The sequence below is a fragment of the Peromyscus californicus genome, unplaced genomic scaffold (genome assembly GCF_007827085.1).
Source record: "Peromyscus californicus insignis strain IS unplaced genomic scaffold, ASM782708v3 Scaffold_7__1_contigs__length_154581171, whole genome shotgun sequence".
NCBI classification, from domain to species: domain Eukaryota; kingdom Metazoa; phylum Chordata; class Mammalia; order Rodentia; family Cricetidae; genus Peromyscus; species Peromyscus californicus.
Genome location: NW_026294595.1, coordinates 61,383,772 through 61,400,165, shown reverse-complemented (window position 1 = coordinate 61,400,165; position 16,394 = coordinate 61,383,772). Strand labels below are relative to the sequence as shown.

General features: G+C 42.2%; 1 protein-coding gene across 9 annotated transcripts in view; it reads left to right on the top strand.

The window, feature by feature from the left end:
• Nucleotides 1–9,681: 9,681 nt before the first annotated feature.
• Ctnnd1 (catenin delta 1) overlaps nucleotides 9,682–16,394 on the top strand; it is a 54,624-nt gene continuing 47,911 nt past the window's right edge. For 8 of the 9 annotated variants that reach the window (XM_052722923.1, XM_052722928.1, XM_052722924.1 and 5 more), the window contains exon 1: nucleotides 9,683–10,057. The gene's annotated coding sequence lies outside the window, so the exon portion shown is untranslated. Of the gene's footprint in view, nucleotides 10,058–16,394 lie in introns of all 9 variants that reach the window. The other variant, XM_052722929.1, reaches the window with a different exon arrangement.

The window sequence follows — 16,394 nt, the reverse complement described above, 5'->3', positions numbered from 1 at the left end:
ACCTATAGAAGCTCCTCAATAAGCCTGCATTTGAAACCTGGCTCTGTTCTTAACCAGCCTAGCTGTATAATATCATGCAGGTGACCTAACTTCTCAGAGACTCACTTTTCTCACACATGAAATGGAAATAACAGTACTTACCTTGTGGGGCTTTTTAAAAAATTTAAACAAGCCAGACATGGTGGAGCATGTCTATAATTCCAGTTCTTGGGAGGCAGAGGTAGTATGACCAGGAATTCAATGACATCCATCCTCCATATATAAGTAGTTCAAGGCCAGCCTAGGCTATATGAGACCCTGTCTCAAACACAACAAAAAAAAAATGAGGGCATGGTGGTACATGTCTGTCTGAAACAACTCAGAGGAGAAGGCAGGAGGACTGCGTGTGAGTTTCAGGCCAGCCTGGGCTGCACAGGAAGACTCTGACTCAAAATTAAATGAGTCAATACAGGCAAATAGTTTAGTACAGTGCCTACCACAAAATAATTATCTTCCTCAAATATCAGCTACGGTTATACTTCAGTTTTTCTCATTCATATTAGCACTGAGACCTAACTCCTATAGTGCCAACTATTCACATTCTTCCTGTGCACCACATCTCACCATACTTTCAATTTCACACTTTCAAAACAATACTGCTGGCTATAAAACTGACTCTGGGAAGCCATATACACCTTTATTTAAGCTCAGTTATCACACTAACCAGCAGAGGGTGCACAATCAAGAAAAGACAGGATTTAGAAGGTCTTGCATATAAATAAGAGTACTGTTGACTGACCAAAGTGAACCAGAATGATCTCTGCAAAAAAATATGGACTTTTGTGAGCCTGGTTAATTGCCTGGCTAACAGTAGAGCAAGGAGAGGTAAGTATTTGACCCCTCCCCACCCAAATAAATAAAGTGGATATTCTGACTTAAATTTCTAGGGGGTGTGTGTGCGTGCACACGTGCCAGGACCACACTCCCATCCCCACTTACTGCACAGCTGTGTGTTCCTTTTCCGGTACAGTTATGGAGTTTTCGGTCAGGTAGCACTGAAGAGTCCAAATAGTTCACGTCAAAACTATCAGGAAAGAAAAGAGTAGGTAAATTAAGAAAGGGAAGTATCAGCTGGGCTTGGTGATCCCATGTCTATAATCCTAGCTATTATTCAGGAGACCAAAACAGGACTATTATATGTTTCAGACCAGCATGGGCAATTTAATGAACTCTGTTCTCAAAACAGAATTTTAAAAGGACTGATGGTATACCTCAGGGGTAGAACTCTTGCCTGGCAAGTGTGAGGCCTTACACCAATAAGGGATGGAGGTCGGGGTTTGGGGGAGCAGAGCGGGAAACACAACTAAGTCTCATCCCAGCCATCAGAAATGTGGATGAACAAGGCACCTGTTGCAGGGGGGCCGGGAAGATTTCCAAAATACTAATGCCTAGCCTTGTCCTCAGACCCAACCTGGAATCGTTTTTGCAACAAACTTGCTCCTGTTGTCCTCTGTTTCTTCGGGTCCTCTTGTCCAGTAGCTTTGTTTCCTCCGAACGTCCAGTCTCTTAGCCGAAAGGCTGCGCAATGCAGCCCAGGTGGGCCAGCAGCCTCAGCGATTCCCCTCCCAGTCCAGAAACACGGGAACGAGGGTTAGCGGAGAAAACGGCGTCACAGAAGGCCCTGCAAAGCAGGTCACCCCGCACACTCTGGGCCCAGGGGCCCAACTCCTGTAAAGAGGGATCTCCGGCGCGAGGGTTTCTGGGAATGGAGCATGGAGCTGGTGGAGGCCCGAAACCAGGGCGGACCCTCACGGACACCGCTGACTTGGCCCGCACGTGGTTTGCAGTCTCTCCCTGGCGCCCGCAGGCCTCGCCGGGTCTCCAGCACCCACATGCACTGGGCAGTGGTGACAACGAGGGCCTGAGGCCACGCGGCCCGGGCTACACACCGCGCGTGGCCATCCTCGCGCTCCGGGCGTCGAGGGCTCCGACGACTTCCTTCCTCCGCCGCCGCCGCCGCCGCCGGGCGCGACCTACGTGCGCCACAATACGTCATCCCCATTGGACGGCCGCTCCCGGGAGAACCAATCAGAGGAGGAGGAGCGCTTTGGCGGGAGCTGAAGTATCGAGGGAGTTGAGACTGAGGGGAAGACGGCCCGGCCGGGCTGCGAGAGGTTGGGGGTCCGGGCCGCGGGAAGGGCTTCTTCTGGAATCTGCCTTGTTCCGGAACACAGTGAGGGCAGGGCCAAGACTCCCTCGTTAAATAGGCCGGGCTCCAATGAAGTTGAGGTACATTTCTTTTTCTCCTTGAAAAGGCTGCAAGTAACCTTGGCCCTACCTAGATCAGTCTAGGCTTCGTTTGTGGAGGAAAAAAAAAAAGTTTCGGCGTGCAACATTGCCAATCAAGCTATTTTCTAAGACTGGAGAGGTTCAAGAAAAAAAAAAAAAAACATCACTGGACTGGCTTCTGACACCCCTCCCCCAACCCCACCCCGTGGATTCCATTCCAGCCCTAAATCTTAGTAGAAGTGGTGACCCAAGAGACTTGTGGGAACACCTACTTGTGGTGAGTTCCTGTGGCCTTCTACAGATCATTTATTCAGCTCAGTTTCTGACTAGAAATAGCGGTTTTCAGGGATGGTACTAAAAAGAATGATTTCAAGATTAAAGCAAAAAAAATTTGCAGAGACTGAGGCCAGGAATGGTGGCACATGTTTTTAATCCCAGCTCTCGAAAGGCAGAGGCAGTCGATCTTTGTGAGTTCTAGGCCAGCCTGGAAAGCCAGAAGCTATATAGAGACCCCCATCTCAAAACACCAAAACAAATAACAACCACAAAAACCCACAACAGCAACAAGAAAAAACCACCACACAAAGAGAGAGGGAGAGAGAGAGAGGGAGAGAGAGAGAGAGAGAGAGAGAGAGAGAGAGAGAGAGAGAGAGAGAGAGAGAGAGACTGTCGATCCATGCTCTAAATCTGTACAGCACTTCTTTACCACTGTGCATTAGGACCCAGGATCTAACGCGGATGACTGACCCTCAGTAGCTACCTGATGATGTCCAGCACTGGATAAAATGGCCACATTCAAAGCTACTGATAACAAATTGTGGTGAAGGAAATGGAGTAGCCAAGAGGATGTAGAAAAAGAAGAGCCTGCGGAAACAGAACATATATTGGTGAGTAAGACAGTGTGTTCAAATGTGTCTTTAGTGAGGTTTAACACATTTTACCAGAGACTCTGGGGGCTTCAGGTGTAACTTAACGGTCCAATGCTTTGCTAGTGTGTAAGAGGCCCTGTGTTCTTTTCCTAGCACTGTTTTCTTTTTTCCTTTTTTTTTTTAAGTTTTATTTATTTATATTTCACGTATGAGTGTTCTGCATTTATACCTGCATGCCAGAAGAGGGCATCAGATCCCATTATAGATGGTTGTGAGCTACCTTGTAGCTGGGAATAGAACTCAGGACCTCTGGAAGAGCATCTCTCCAGCCCGTTTTTTGTTTTTTGTTGTTGTTTTTGTTTTTTTGTTTTTCCTTTTTTTAAGGAAAGCATTTGAGCCAGTGGTGGTGGCGTAAGCCTTTAATCCCAGCACTTGGGAGGCAGAGACAGGTGGATCTCTGTGAGTTTAAGGCCTGCCAGGTCTAGAGAGAGAGTTCCAGGACAGCCAGGGCTGTTACACAGAGAAACCCTGTCTTGAAAATCAGGAAAAAAAAGAAAAGAAAAGAAAAAAAAAAAGGAAGGAAGGATTTGAAGTAGTTGAGCACATTTCCAAGTAGGTCATACTTACTTCCCTTAGTTTAGAGTCGGCTTCAAGGATGAAAAAAGAAACAAGAAGCTGCACATTTTCAGTGGCAGTTGTTACGTTTACAAGAGGAAGCAGTTTGTGAAAAGACATACAACTTAGTTTCAAGACGGATTCCAGATACTGTCAGCAGCAGCAGCAGCAGCACAGCAGAGACAAGCAGGCAAGGGAAAACAGAAGCCACAAGCCAGACAATCCTTGTTTATGCCGTCTGTGAGTGTAGAATTAAGACTTGGGTGAGCGGGGACAATACCATTGCGGGTTATTCTGTGGAGATGTAAGGAAAATGTTTTATCCCCTTCTTAATATGTTTTTGTCAAGGTTAAATTAATTTTAATAAATAGAGAGGACTTCTTGGTTGGCTTTTTGTTTTGTTTTGTTTTTCGAGACAGGGTTTCTCTGTGGCTTTGGAGCCTGTCCTGGACTAGCTCTGTAGACCAGGCTGGCCTCAAACTCACAGAGATCCACCTGCCTCTGCCTCCTGAGTGCTGGGATTACAGGCGTGCGCCACCATCGCGGGTTTTTTTTTTTTTTAAATTAAGTACCATTATTTTTTTTGGTAGTAAAATTTATTTCTCTCTCTCTTTCTTTTTGGGGGTGGGTGTTGAGATAGGGTTTCTCTGTATAACAGCCCTGGCTGTCATGGAACCCAATACTTAGCCTTGAACTCACAGAGATCCACCTGCCTCTGCCTCCCAAATGCTGGGATTAAAGGTACATCACCACACCCAGCTTGTGGTAGTAAACTTTTAAAAGGGAATGGGCTTAAAAAATAGCTAACTCTGGGTGCATAGCTACCAGAGGGTGGAAACAAAAATAATTTGTTTTTCCTTATACAGATAGCCAGTGTTTTGAAAGAGTTTTTTTTTTTTTTTTTTTTTTTTTTTTTTTTTTTTTTTTTTTTTTTTTGGTTTTTCGAGACAGGGTTTCTCTGTGTAGCTTTGCGCCTCTCCTGGAACTCACTTGGTAGCCCAGGCTGGCCTCGAACTCACAGAGATCCGCCTGGCTCTGCCTCCCGAGTGCTGGGATTAAAGGCGTTCGCCACCACTGCCCGGCCAGTTTTTTTGTTTTGTTTTTTTCTCATTTCATCATGTCATTTATGGTTTTGGTCTGTTTTAGAACTAGAATCAAGGCTGGGTCTGATGGCATACACTTCTGATCTCAGGAGAACAGAGATAGAGGACAGCTTGAGCTGTCTCAAAAAAAAAGGAGAAGGAGGAAAAAGAAAGTTGGAGGAGGAGAAAAGGGCTGAAGATAAGGGACTAGGGCTGTATCTCAGGAAAGTGCTTAGTTAGGTATGTGAAGCCCTGGGTTTGAGTCCCAGTACCCTTTAAACACTGGGTGAGGTGGCACACACTAGTAATCCGAGACTTGGGAGGTGGAGGCAGAAGGATCAAAGTTCAAGGTCATCCTTAGTTAGCTACATAGGCAGTATGAGACCACCTGGGCTACATTAGACCTTGTCTTAAAAACCTTAAATAATAATAATAATAATAATAATGATGATAATAATGATTTTTCCTGATAAAACAGTTTAGCAGGTAAGGATGCTTGCTGCTAAGCTTGCCGACCTGAGCTTTATCCCAGGGCCCCACGTGGTGGAAAGAGAAAACACACTCTGGAAAGTTGCCCTCTGACCTCTGCTGGCATACCATTCATAAATAAATAAATGTAATAAATTTAAAAATGATTAAAAAGAGCTAGATTCATTATAATGCACAGCACTCTATCCTACACCCTATCTGCTGACTTTAATATTTCTTTCTTTTGTTACTAAGTATTGAAACCCAGGCCTTCTTTGTACATGCTGAGCATGTACTTTAATGTACTGAGCTATTTAAATCTCAGCCCCAACTGAGTTTCTCCTTTTACTTTTTTTTTTTATAAACAGGATCTCATAATGTTGCCTGCTTAGGCCTGCATTCCTCTTGCCTCAGCTTCCCCAGTGGGTTTGGTTATAGGTGTTCACCACCATGCCCAACTTCTCTGTTTTTGTTCTTACTGTGTAGACCAGGCTGGACTGGAACCCACAGAAATCTGCCTTCCTTTGTCTTCTGAGTGTTGTGATTAAAGGCAAGTGCCACCAGGCCCAGTTCCTATTTCTTCTTAGACATATTTTTTTTCTTTTTCCCAGCTCTTCCCTAATCTTTCATCGTTTTATGATACCTTGCTTTTTGGTGATGGTTGTGAGGGGTGAGGTTAAACTTTTGAAGGTTATTGAACATTGAATATAATGTTCCATGCATAAAAACAAAAGAGAAAAAAGAGAGAAAAAACAGCCATGTATGTCTAAATTATACTTCAATTCATTAACTTATTTTCATTTTCATTTTTTGTTTTTTGAGATAGTGTTTGGCTATTTAGTCCTAGCTGGACTTGATATGGTCCAGGCTAGGTCTCCTCTTTCTGCCTCCCTAGTATTAATGGTTTGCCTCTAGCAATTATCTTTGGCTGTTGAACTTGGCAGGGATGAAGTCTAGATGTAGAAGATATCCTGAGTAATGGGAGAAGATTCTTAGATAATGAGATAATTCTTCTTATTATCTTCTTGACAATGTATTTTTTTCCCATTCCACTTTGGCTAAAAACTAGATCAAACAAATGTTATAATGCCTGTTTGGTCTTTGTGCACAATAGAGTAAATATGAGGATCTTCAAGAAGATAGTCTAAATATGAGGGGTTAGATAATGACTATATCAGCCTGATTAAATGAGCAGGAATTTTGGGTTATATAGATAAAGAAAGATCTGATTATGGCTAATGGGTGTTACTGTCATATATAGAGTGAATAAATCTGGTATCTTGATGAGCTTCCATTTTCTCATCTGTAAAATGGTGGTATTCATTCCATAGGGGTGCTTTAGAAGACAGGGGGAGTAATGAGTTCAAAGTGTATTTCACATAGCAGATGCTCCATTGGTTGCTATTACTGGGCAGTGTTGAGTCACTGAAAACTTTTGGGGGACAGGATAAACACTTGCCATAGTTATTATTATTATTATTGAGACAGAGTTTCTCAGTGTAGCTCTGGCTGTCCTGTAACCTGGTATGTAGACCAGGTTGGCCTTGAACTCAAGAGATCTTCCTGCCTCTGCCTCCTGAGTGCTGGGATTAAAGGTGTTCGCCACCACTGCCGGCTCAGTAGTTTATTCCTAATGAGTTTATACTATATGCCAGATATTTTTAGAAGACATTTATGTTGCCAGGCAATGTGGCCCATGTCTGTAATCCTGGGACTTTGTAGGCGGAAGCAGTAGGATTATTTGAAGTTCAAGGCCACCTTGGGATATATATATATAGTGAGTTTCAGACTAATAGGAACTATATACAAGGTCTGGCTAAAAAACCAAAAATGACTTTTATGTATATTTTTATTCTTACAACAGATTCGTCTGTGTGATGAGTGTGACGTGTGCCCGTGCAAAGGCTAGAGAAGGCTATCCAGTGTTCTGCTCTAGTGCTCTGACTTCGGTCTGTGAGCCTGGAGCTGGGCTGGTGACCAGCAAACTCCAGCGATCCTCTTGACTCTGTCCTACCCATGAACTACACTGAGAAACTCTGTCTCAATAATAATAATAATAACTATGGCAAGTGTTTATCCTGTCCCCCAAAAGTTTTCAGTGACTCAACACTGCCCAGTAATAGCAACCAATGGAGCATCTGCTATGTGAAATACACTTTGAACTCATTACTCCCCCTGTCTTCTTTTTTTTTTTTTTTAAATTTATTTATTATGTATACAATGTTCTGTCTGCACATATCCCTGCAGGCCAGAAGAGGGCACCAGATCTCATTACAGATGGTTTTGAGCCACCATGTGGTTGCTGGGAACTGAACTCAGGACCATTTGGAAGAACAAGCAGTGCTCTTAACCTCTGAGCCATCTCTCCAGCCCCTCCCCCTGTCTTCTAAAGCACCCCTATGGAATGAATACCACCATTTTACAGATGAGAAAATGGAAGCTCATCAAGATACCAATATGCATATGGCCATGCCTGGCTTTGTACATAGGTGCTGGTACCTGAATTCAGGTTCTCATGCTGAAGCAGCAAGTGAGCTGTTAGCCACTGAGCCATCTCTGCAGTGAGAGATAGTTATTTCTATTTTTTTTTTAAAGATTTATTTATTATGTATACAGTATTCTGCCTGCATACCAGAAGAGGGCACCAGATCTCATTACAGATGGTTGTGAGCCACCATGTGGTTGCTGGGAATTGAACTCAGGACCCCTGGAAGAGCAACCAGTGCTCTTAACCTCTGAGCCATCTCTCCAGCCCAGTTATTTCTATCTTATAGTTAAGGAAACAGGTTCAGAAATTCTAGAACTGGGCCAAGGTCACATGTGGTACAAACATTGAGTTAGTGTACTTGTATAGGAGTAGCTGGAAGCCAGCAGTTTGACTGCAGTCTCTCTTCTTAGCCATTGTATCACCATTATAGATTATGAAAGCTTTACGAAGATTCATTTTGCAGTAGCCAGTAGGAACACATACTTCTTATTCCAGCACTTGGGAGGCCAAGACAGGGCCATCTCTGTGAGTTCAAGGCCAGTCTGGTGTACATATCAAGAATTCCAGGACAGCCATGGCTACATAATGAGACCCTGTCTAAAAAAATAAAATAAAATAAAACAAAACTAAGAAACAAGGCCAACAAGAGGTATTAGTGGGTAAAAGCGCTTGCTGCCAAGTCTTATGACCTAAGTTTGATCCACTGAACCCACATAGAGGAAGGAGAGAACAGATTTCTGTAAGTTCTCTGACCTGAACATGGGTGCTGTGGTACATGTGTGCCTCTCCACATGTGCAAGCACAGATACACAGAAATACATTTAATTTAAAAATATAAAGAGAAACCTTCTAATTCATCATCTTTGTTTAGTAGCTAGTGAATAACTGATACCAGTCTTACCAGGTGGTAATATGACAGCATTTCCATCACTGAGAAGGCAGGGGCAGAGGGATTTTGAGTTTGTGGCCAGCCAGTGAGACCCTGTCTCAAACAAAACAAAGCAATCTCCTCACCCAAGGGGGAAAAAAAAAAAAAATTCAAGCAACAAATAAAACCCTTTCCCCTCCTAAATCTTAAATGAATTCAGAGGAAAATCCCCGTAATGTTTTATTTAGGTCAGATAAAAAAGCCAGGTAACTTTGAGTTCACAAAGAAATAGCATTCTCCTCGTTATTTTAATGACATTCTTATCTCTTCTAAACTCTTTGTTTATTGGATTCTGTTCATTGTCCCAGGCAAACCCACAGTGGTTTTCCTCAACAGCTCTGTGGATTCTGCTTTTTTTTAGTTTAGAGCAGAGAGGCTAACAAATTATTAACAAGCCTAAGCATTTATTTTTCCTCATTAGTTCTAATGCAATTAAATCAAAACAATGGAATTGAGAGTTTGCCTCAGATATATCCTACCATCCCAATCAACACACAGTCCTGTTTCTGGGATTTCTCTCTCCTTCCTTCCTGGCTTCCATTGGGAAAATGCTTTGGGGAAGAAGGCGACAAACCAAACAGCAGCAGGCAAATAAAGTAAGCTCTTTTCTGTTTTCCCACCCTGATAGACAGGGAAAGGGAGCAAGACCTTCATCAAAGAGCACTGAGGCTTAGGCGTGCCGTTCTAAAAAGCTTTGTTAGTTAGCACCTCCCATCCCCACCGCCAGCTCTGCAGTAATTCCTCAGAGACTGTATAGTCTCCGCTTTAAATATAAATAAATATATATATATAATATATATATAAAACTTCCTCGTCTTTCTCTCCTCTTTTTTTTTTTTAATTTCCTATAATAAAGTTTCCTATTGGATAAGGTCAGCTCCCTGATTTATGCCTGGCTCCTATTGGAAGCTCGCAGGGGCTGACATCACTTAGGAAAGCTAGGGTAGGGCTGCCAGATCAGTTTGTCACCACCCAAGCTCCCTTGCCTTTGGCTGGGTGCAACTTCCATTTTAGGTGTTGGATCTGAGGGGAAAAGAGAGAGAGAGAGAGAGAGAAGAAGAGAGAGAGAGAGAGAGAGAGAGAGAGAGAGAGAGAGAGAGAGAGAGAGAAAGAGAGAAAGAGAAGAGAAGAGAGGAGAGCGAGAGAGAGAGCGCGGAGAGCGAGCAGGAGGAAGGGAGGGCGAGAAACAGACACGGAGGGAGAGGGAAAGAGGCAGGAAAGATCCTGAAACGAGGAAGAGGAAGAGGTGTCGAACCTCGCTGGATTTGTCTTTCTCAGCACATTGGTGAAGTTCTGGGTTTGTTTCTTAAAGGATTGGCTTTAGAAGTCCACATTTGAGGTGGGTGCTTTCTTCATCCTTTTATAAAAATGTGTGGATAACTAGTTGGGAAAAGGATAACCCAAGTGGGATTTTGTCTTAGTGGTAACTGGAGAGATTGAAAAAAGGCAAGAGAGCCTGTTAATGCTGACGGTGAATTTTAATAATTTTTTTTCTACTTTTAATACTTTGGACATATTTTGGTATTTATATTAAGGAAAAGGTAAACGTAATAGACCTAATACCGGAAGCTGGCTTAGAACCAGGGGTAGAAGTTGTGCAAATTATATTTTTCTCTGTACTTTTATTTTATTCTATTTTTATTTTTTCTGGGTTAAGCTAACATACTTCTGTTTTCGGAGCTCAAAAAGTTGTTTTTTTGGCATGTTGTGTGTGGGTTGGGAAGGGAATTTGTCCTGGTCGGAAGATAGTTGTACAGATGGCTCTTACCATGTTTCAAAACTTTCAGCCCCCTCACCTTTGAATTTGTGGCAGTGGAAAGTTGCAGGGAGCTTTAGAACCTAAATAGTATTGTTTTTTCCTCCTGAGAGTTTGAACGGCCCAGATGGTTTCAGCTCTGCTGTTCCTGGGTGGATCCCTTACTTTTCCAGGTGTGGTGGGTATGAGCCTCGCCTGTTAGAAGGGAGCCTCTTGCTTTGCCCTGAAAAACAAATGGCTCTAGATTAACTGAATTGCCACCACTTTTGTTGTTTTTATCCTAAAAATACTTTTGAAGGCAGAGATTTGTGAAGGTGTAGTGTGTTAAACCTGCAAATATGATCATGTTGGCTTTAAGGGTCAGGAATTCTAATAATGCTTAAAGCTGTTGACCAGAGTAAAGCGGCAGAGCACCTGGAAGTCTTTTCAGCCCTTTTGGTTTCAGAAAGGGCCTTAGGTTGTGAATGGTCAGGTGAAGAGAAACCACTTACTGAAAACTTGAGTTTGCAAACCCCATTTGAGAAAGCACAAAGGGAATTTTATTTTTAAGCCACTGGAAAGGTGCTTTCTTAGAGTTGTCTTTTGTTTGTTTGCTTGCTTGGTTAACTTACCATTAAGTTAGAACACTGTTAGAGATAAAGGCCTATGACTCTACTTCATGTCTTATAATTGGTCTTAAGGTTTGTTTGGTTTTGCTTTATGCACATACATTCTTGCAAATGTACTGATCCCAGATAATTATATAGCCAACTCATCAGTAAGCTGCAAAATAGGGTATTCTTCTTTTTTAAATGGGAATCAGTATGAAAATTAGGGCTGAAATAGATATTGCTCTAATTGTAGCAAGGCGGGTCTTAATGTGTAAGCTGCTCATTGCCTTTAAATTGATACGAATCTCTAATCTTCTGATTTCCTAGTCCCTGCCCCCATTCTTTGACTGGAACACTTTCTTGAATTTTTTTCTACAGTGAAGACATTCCTTGCGAGATGATTTTGTCCTTGTCAGGTTGTGGCTTCTGGAGGAAACAACTTTGTTCCTCTTTTCCTTTCCATATAATCTAGGCGAGGGTTACAGGAAAATATTTGACGTCTAGACCTCAAAAGTGAAAAGAAGTAGTTGAAAAGAAAGAAGAAAGACAACGTGTACAGTCAATTGGGCTATAGTTCTCGTTTCCAATTTTTTTTCAATTTTCCTTTGAAATGCTTTTCTGTGGAGGTTTCTTGGTGGGTCTTTGGAGGGTTGGTCTGTTGCTTTCAGAGTGTCGGTTTCTCGCTCAACCTTTAGGGGGAGAGATGAGAGTAAAGGAGGAGTACAAAGGCAGTTTGAAAATAGGTTCTGGATGACTGGTGGTGATCTGGGTCCGGCTTTGAAACTGGGCTTTGTGTAGCTGTGTTGAACAACATTAGGGTCCAGGACTGTTTTCCCAAACTAAGGCATTGTTTGGCCTGCCGTGTAGTGCAGAGCCTTTTGAGGTGATAAGATGGAAGATTATTGTCTCTTGCTTCATTCACCTCTGCTGGTTCTTTCAGGAATTATAGGAAAGGGGACAGATAAGTAATCTTTTATTTTACTATTACTATTATTTTCTGTGCTTTTTATTTTGATTTTGGGGTGAAAATGATGACAAATGAGTATGAATTGTACAGATTTTCTTTCCTTGTTTGCTTTTTATATAATTTGCTTAGTTTCTTTGTTATGTGAGTAAGGTAGTGGTCTGTTTCAGGTGTGTGTGTTGGGGGGGGGAGGTCTCATGGCTGGTTAGAGTTCTAGTGCCTTTCTTAGGATTCCAGTATGGACAGCCAGAGGGGTCAGAACATGTTCTGTGCTGATCTAAAATTGGGACTCTTGGAGATCTTTAAAAAAAAAAGGAGAGCTTCCTGTAATTACATCCCAGCCTTAGGTTTATCAAATAGCTTGGCTTCTTAGGGATGGATGAGACAGGGTGCAGGCAAATAAATTCAGCTTGGATCATTATCAATTGCACTAGCAAAGTATTTAGCTCTGTATAATTTCTTGTTTTCTATTATGGTAGGTGATGGCTCTCTGTTGATACCTTCTAGGTCCTTCTGTCCTCTACCCTCCCTCTCATTGTTTTATTTTACTGTGTGCTAAGCATTTTGCATAGACCTAATTTCTAATAACCATTTTTTTGAAAAAGACTTTGGGACTCAGAAGCTGAGATATGCTGACCAATCACTATCTAAATGGCTTAATCCTGGTCTGATTGACTACAGAGTCAATGGATTTAACCAGGGATACACTGCCAATACCCAGAGAAAATGAACATAACAGCTGGAACTAAAATAAACGAAGCCTTGCTATAGGCAGGAGTGTTTTAGTCCTTACTTACAGAGACCAAATTGGAATAGTATATGTAAAAGATCAGTTTCCTTAGAGCGAGTGAGTGCTGAATATGCTGGCATAGATGTTATTTTAGCCCTAAAAGCAGGGATCATGTCATAGGCATGCCACTGCTGTCCCACTGTTCTTTTTTTCCTTCCTTTTGCAGTGGTGGGGCTTGAATCCAGGGTCTCACAGAGGCCAGGCAAGTGCTCTGCCACTGAGCTCATCACCAGTCCTGCTTTATTCATTATTTCCAGACAGGGTTTCTCTATGTAGCTGTGATTGTCCTTGAACTCTCTGTGTAGACTAGACTGGCCTTGAACTCGGACCTACCCGCCTCTGCCTCCTGAGTGCTGGGACTAAAGGCGTGCACCACTACCACTGGCTGCTTTATTCATTTTTAATTTCTGGGAATTGCCTCAACCTTCATTTGCTTATTAGTGAAATTTCCTTTTCCAGAGAATTTTCAGCCCTTTGGGATGAATGATGAATGATACCACCTTCTAGTGACAGATTTGTAGGAGGTAGTTCTAATAAACGTATTATTATGTATCTAAATATCATACTGTATTAAAATTATGTCGTTCACTGTGAGCTGCTTGTGAGTAGGTACTGTCTTATCTCTATCCCTTTATTACCTATCTCAGTGTCTGCTACAAACTGAGGTGCTCTGTTAAGTCATGTTTAATTAAGGTACTTGATGGGAATTAGTGGGGACTGAGAAGGCTTAAGTTGAGACAGGAAGCAAACAACACGAATTAATTACATTCTCATATAATTTTGACACTTTCACTGTAGCCTGTAGTTTAGATCTTTTATTCATTTACATTTTTTTGTGTACATTTATTTCATTGTATGAGTCGGGGAGGGACAGGCACCTGTTTCTGCTATGGCAGGTGTGTAGAAGTCAGGACAATTTGGGGATGGGGAGAGTCTGTTCTCTTTCTTTTGTGTGGATTCTAGGACTTGGACTCAAGTCCTTACACTTGGTGGCATGTGCCTTTATCCACTGAGACATTTTACCAACTCTAACCTTTTTTAGCTGGTCTCATTTGGCTGAGGTTGGCCCAAACTCTATAATGTAGCTGACGATCATCTTGTATTTGTGATCCCTTCTATTCAGGTTTAGCCTTTCTTGGCAATCAGCCTAAAGAACAGTGTAAGAAGTAAGGTGCATTTCACAGCTTAGGTGGCTATTGCCTTCATTCAGTGAAAACTTGCAACCTTTCCCTTCTCTGGGGAAAAAAACGTGGGCAGCAATGAGGAAGAACATTTTCAGTCCTGCTTGGATCAGTGGTTTATATACCACTACTAATAAAAACATGAATGTAGCAGGAATCTTAAAAGTTCTTATTAATAAAATCAAACCTGAGCCAGGTATTGGGGTGAACTGGAAGATCAGAGAACCGGAACAAGCCACAGCTACCTCACCTCGCCGGATCCTCAGCTGGTCTTGTCCCCTCAGACTGGAGGCCTCTGAGTCCTCATCCAGAATGGGTCTCAGATGAACTGTGCTGCTAGAAGCCTGAAAGCTTAACCAGCCAAATGCTTAACCAGCCAAATGCTTCTAGTTTCTGGTCCTCACGCCTTATATACCTTTCTGCCTTCTACCACCACTCCCTGGGATTAAAGGCTCGCTTTCTGGGATTAAAGGCGTGTGTCACCATGCCTGGCTATTTCCAGTGTGGCCTTGAACTCACAGAGATCCAGAGAGATTTCTGTCTCTGGAATGCTAGGATTAAAGGCATGAGTGCCACCATTTTCTAGCCTCTGTATCTAGTGGCTGTCTGTTCTCTGACCCCAGATAAGTTTACTAAGGTACACAATATTTTGGGGAACACAATACACATGAAGAGCTTGGGATGATAGTTTTAGACATGAGTGCTTCAAAGAAAATGCATTTGGTATCATTCCCCACTCCCCCCCCCCCCCTCAAGTCTCATTTTGAGACAGGGTCTCCTGTACCTTGGCTGATCTTTAACTCCTGATCTTCCTGTATCTGCCTCCCAAAGTGCTGGAATTATAGGAATAGGCTACCACACCTGGCCTGATATGTGTTCTTTTTTTGCCATAGATTGAACTTGTGTGTGTGTACAGGGCTAGGCTAGCACAGGATACCATACAATGGAAGCAGTTCCCCTGCCTCAGTGTCACTTTGTGTTGTGACCAGAATGTGAGCAATCACACTTGGCAGCCATTATTATTACTATGATTACTATTACTAATCACCCTTTCAGCCATGGAACTGTATTAGAAAATCTATTAATTTAAGAACTGAAATTATGGAAGCTGGAGAGATGGTTCAGTGGATAAAAGCATTTGTTCTTCCAAAGACTGAGTTTGATGTCCAGCACCCAAGTCAAGTAGCTCACAACCTTCTAACTCTAGTTGCACCGGATCTGATGCCGTCTTCTGGCTTCTGTGAGCATCTGCACAGTTGTGACGTAGATGCACACACCTAAATAAAAGTAAAGATATCTTTAAAAGAATATAAATTAGCTTTTATGTACAATTCAGGGTTGTAGCAAGAGGAAACATATAAGGAATGAGCCATAGGTAATCAGGATATGGAAAAACTAGAGATATTCCTTTGTATTTGCTCAGAAAAGGGGATTAAAATAAGGGATTATAAAAATAAAAATAAAATCTCCTTTAGGGGCTGGAGAGATGGCTCAACAGTTAAGAGCATTGACTGATCTTCCAGAGGACCCAGGTTCCATTCTCAGTATCCATATGGTGGCTCACAACCTTCTGTAACTCCAGTTTCAGAGGAATATGAGACCCTCTTTTGGCCTCTGTAGGCACTAGACATACATAATATACATAGATACATGTAGGCAAAGACACCCATACACATAAAATAAATATAAATAAATCCTAATTACATGAAGCTGAAATAGGAATTGATTGACCTCCAAGGTCTCCAATAGAGCACTGATGGAGAGAGAACAACTGTCCTGCTTGCAATTAGGGGAGAAATTAAAGTTTGAATGGTTTGTATTTAGTTATGTAATTGTTTTTGATAACTTTTTGAGACAGGATCTCAAGTAACCCAGGCTGGCCTTGACCTTGCCCAGGGCTTCTTGCATGCTGGGCAAGCACTCTTATCAATTAAGCTACATCCCTAGTCTTTTTTCCTTTCCTTTTCTTTCTATTCCTTTCTTTTTTTGATAAGGGCCTCTTTGGTTTGGAGCCCTGGCTGGCCTGGAACTTGCTATATTGACCAGGCTGGCCCCCAAACTCATAGAGAGATCCTCTTGCTTTAGTATTGGGATTAAAGGCCACCACCACTACATCCTACTGCATCTAGTCTTAAAGAGTTTTTCTCCAAGTGTTTTGTGATGATCAGTGATAGGTAATGTGCCTAATGTTTTCACAAGTCTCATTATATGACGGGGAAAGTGGTGTTTATAAAGTTCTTATTTTAAACATACATAATTTTGTAAGAATGTTTTCAAAAATCACATTAACTCTTTTTTTTTTTTTTTTGTGGCTTTTTTTCGAGACGGTTTCTCATTGTAGTTTTGGTTCCTGTTCTGGACCTTGCTCGGTAGCCTAAGCTGGCCTTGAACTCAC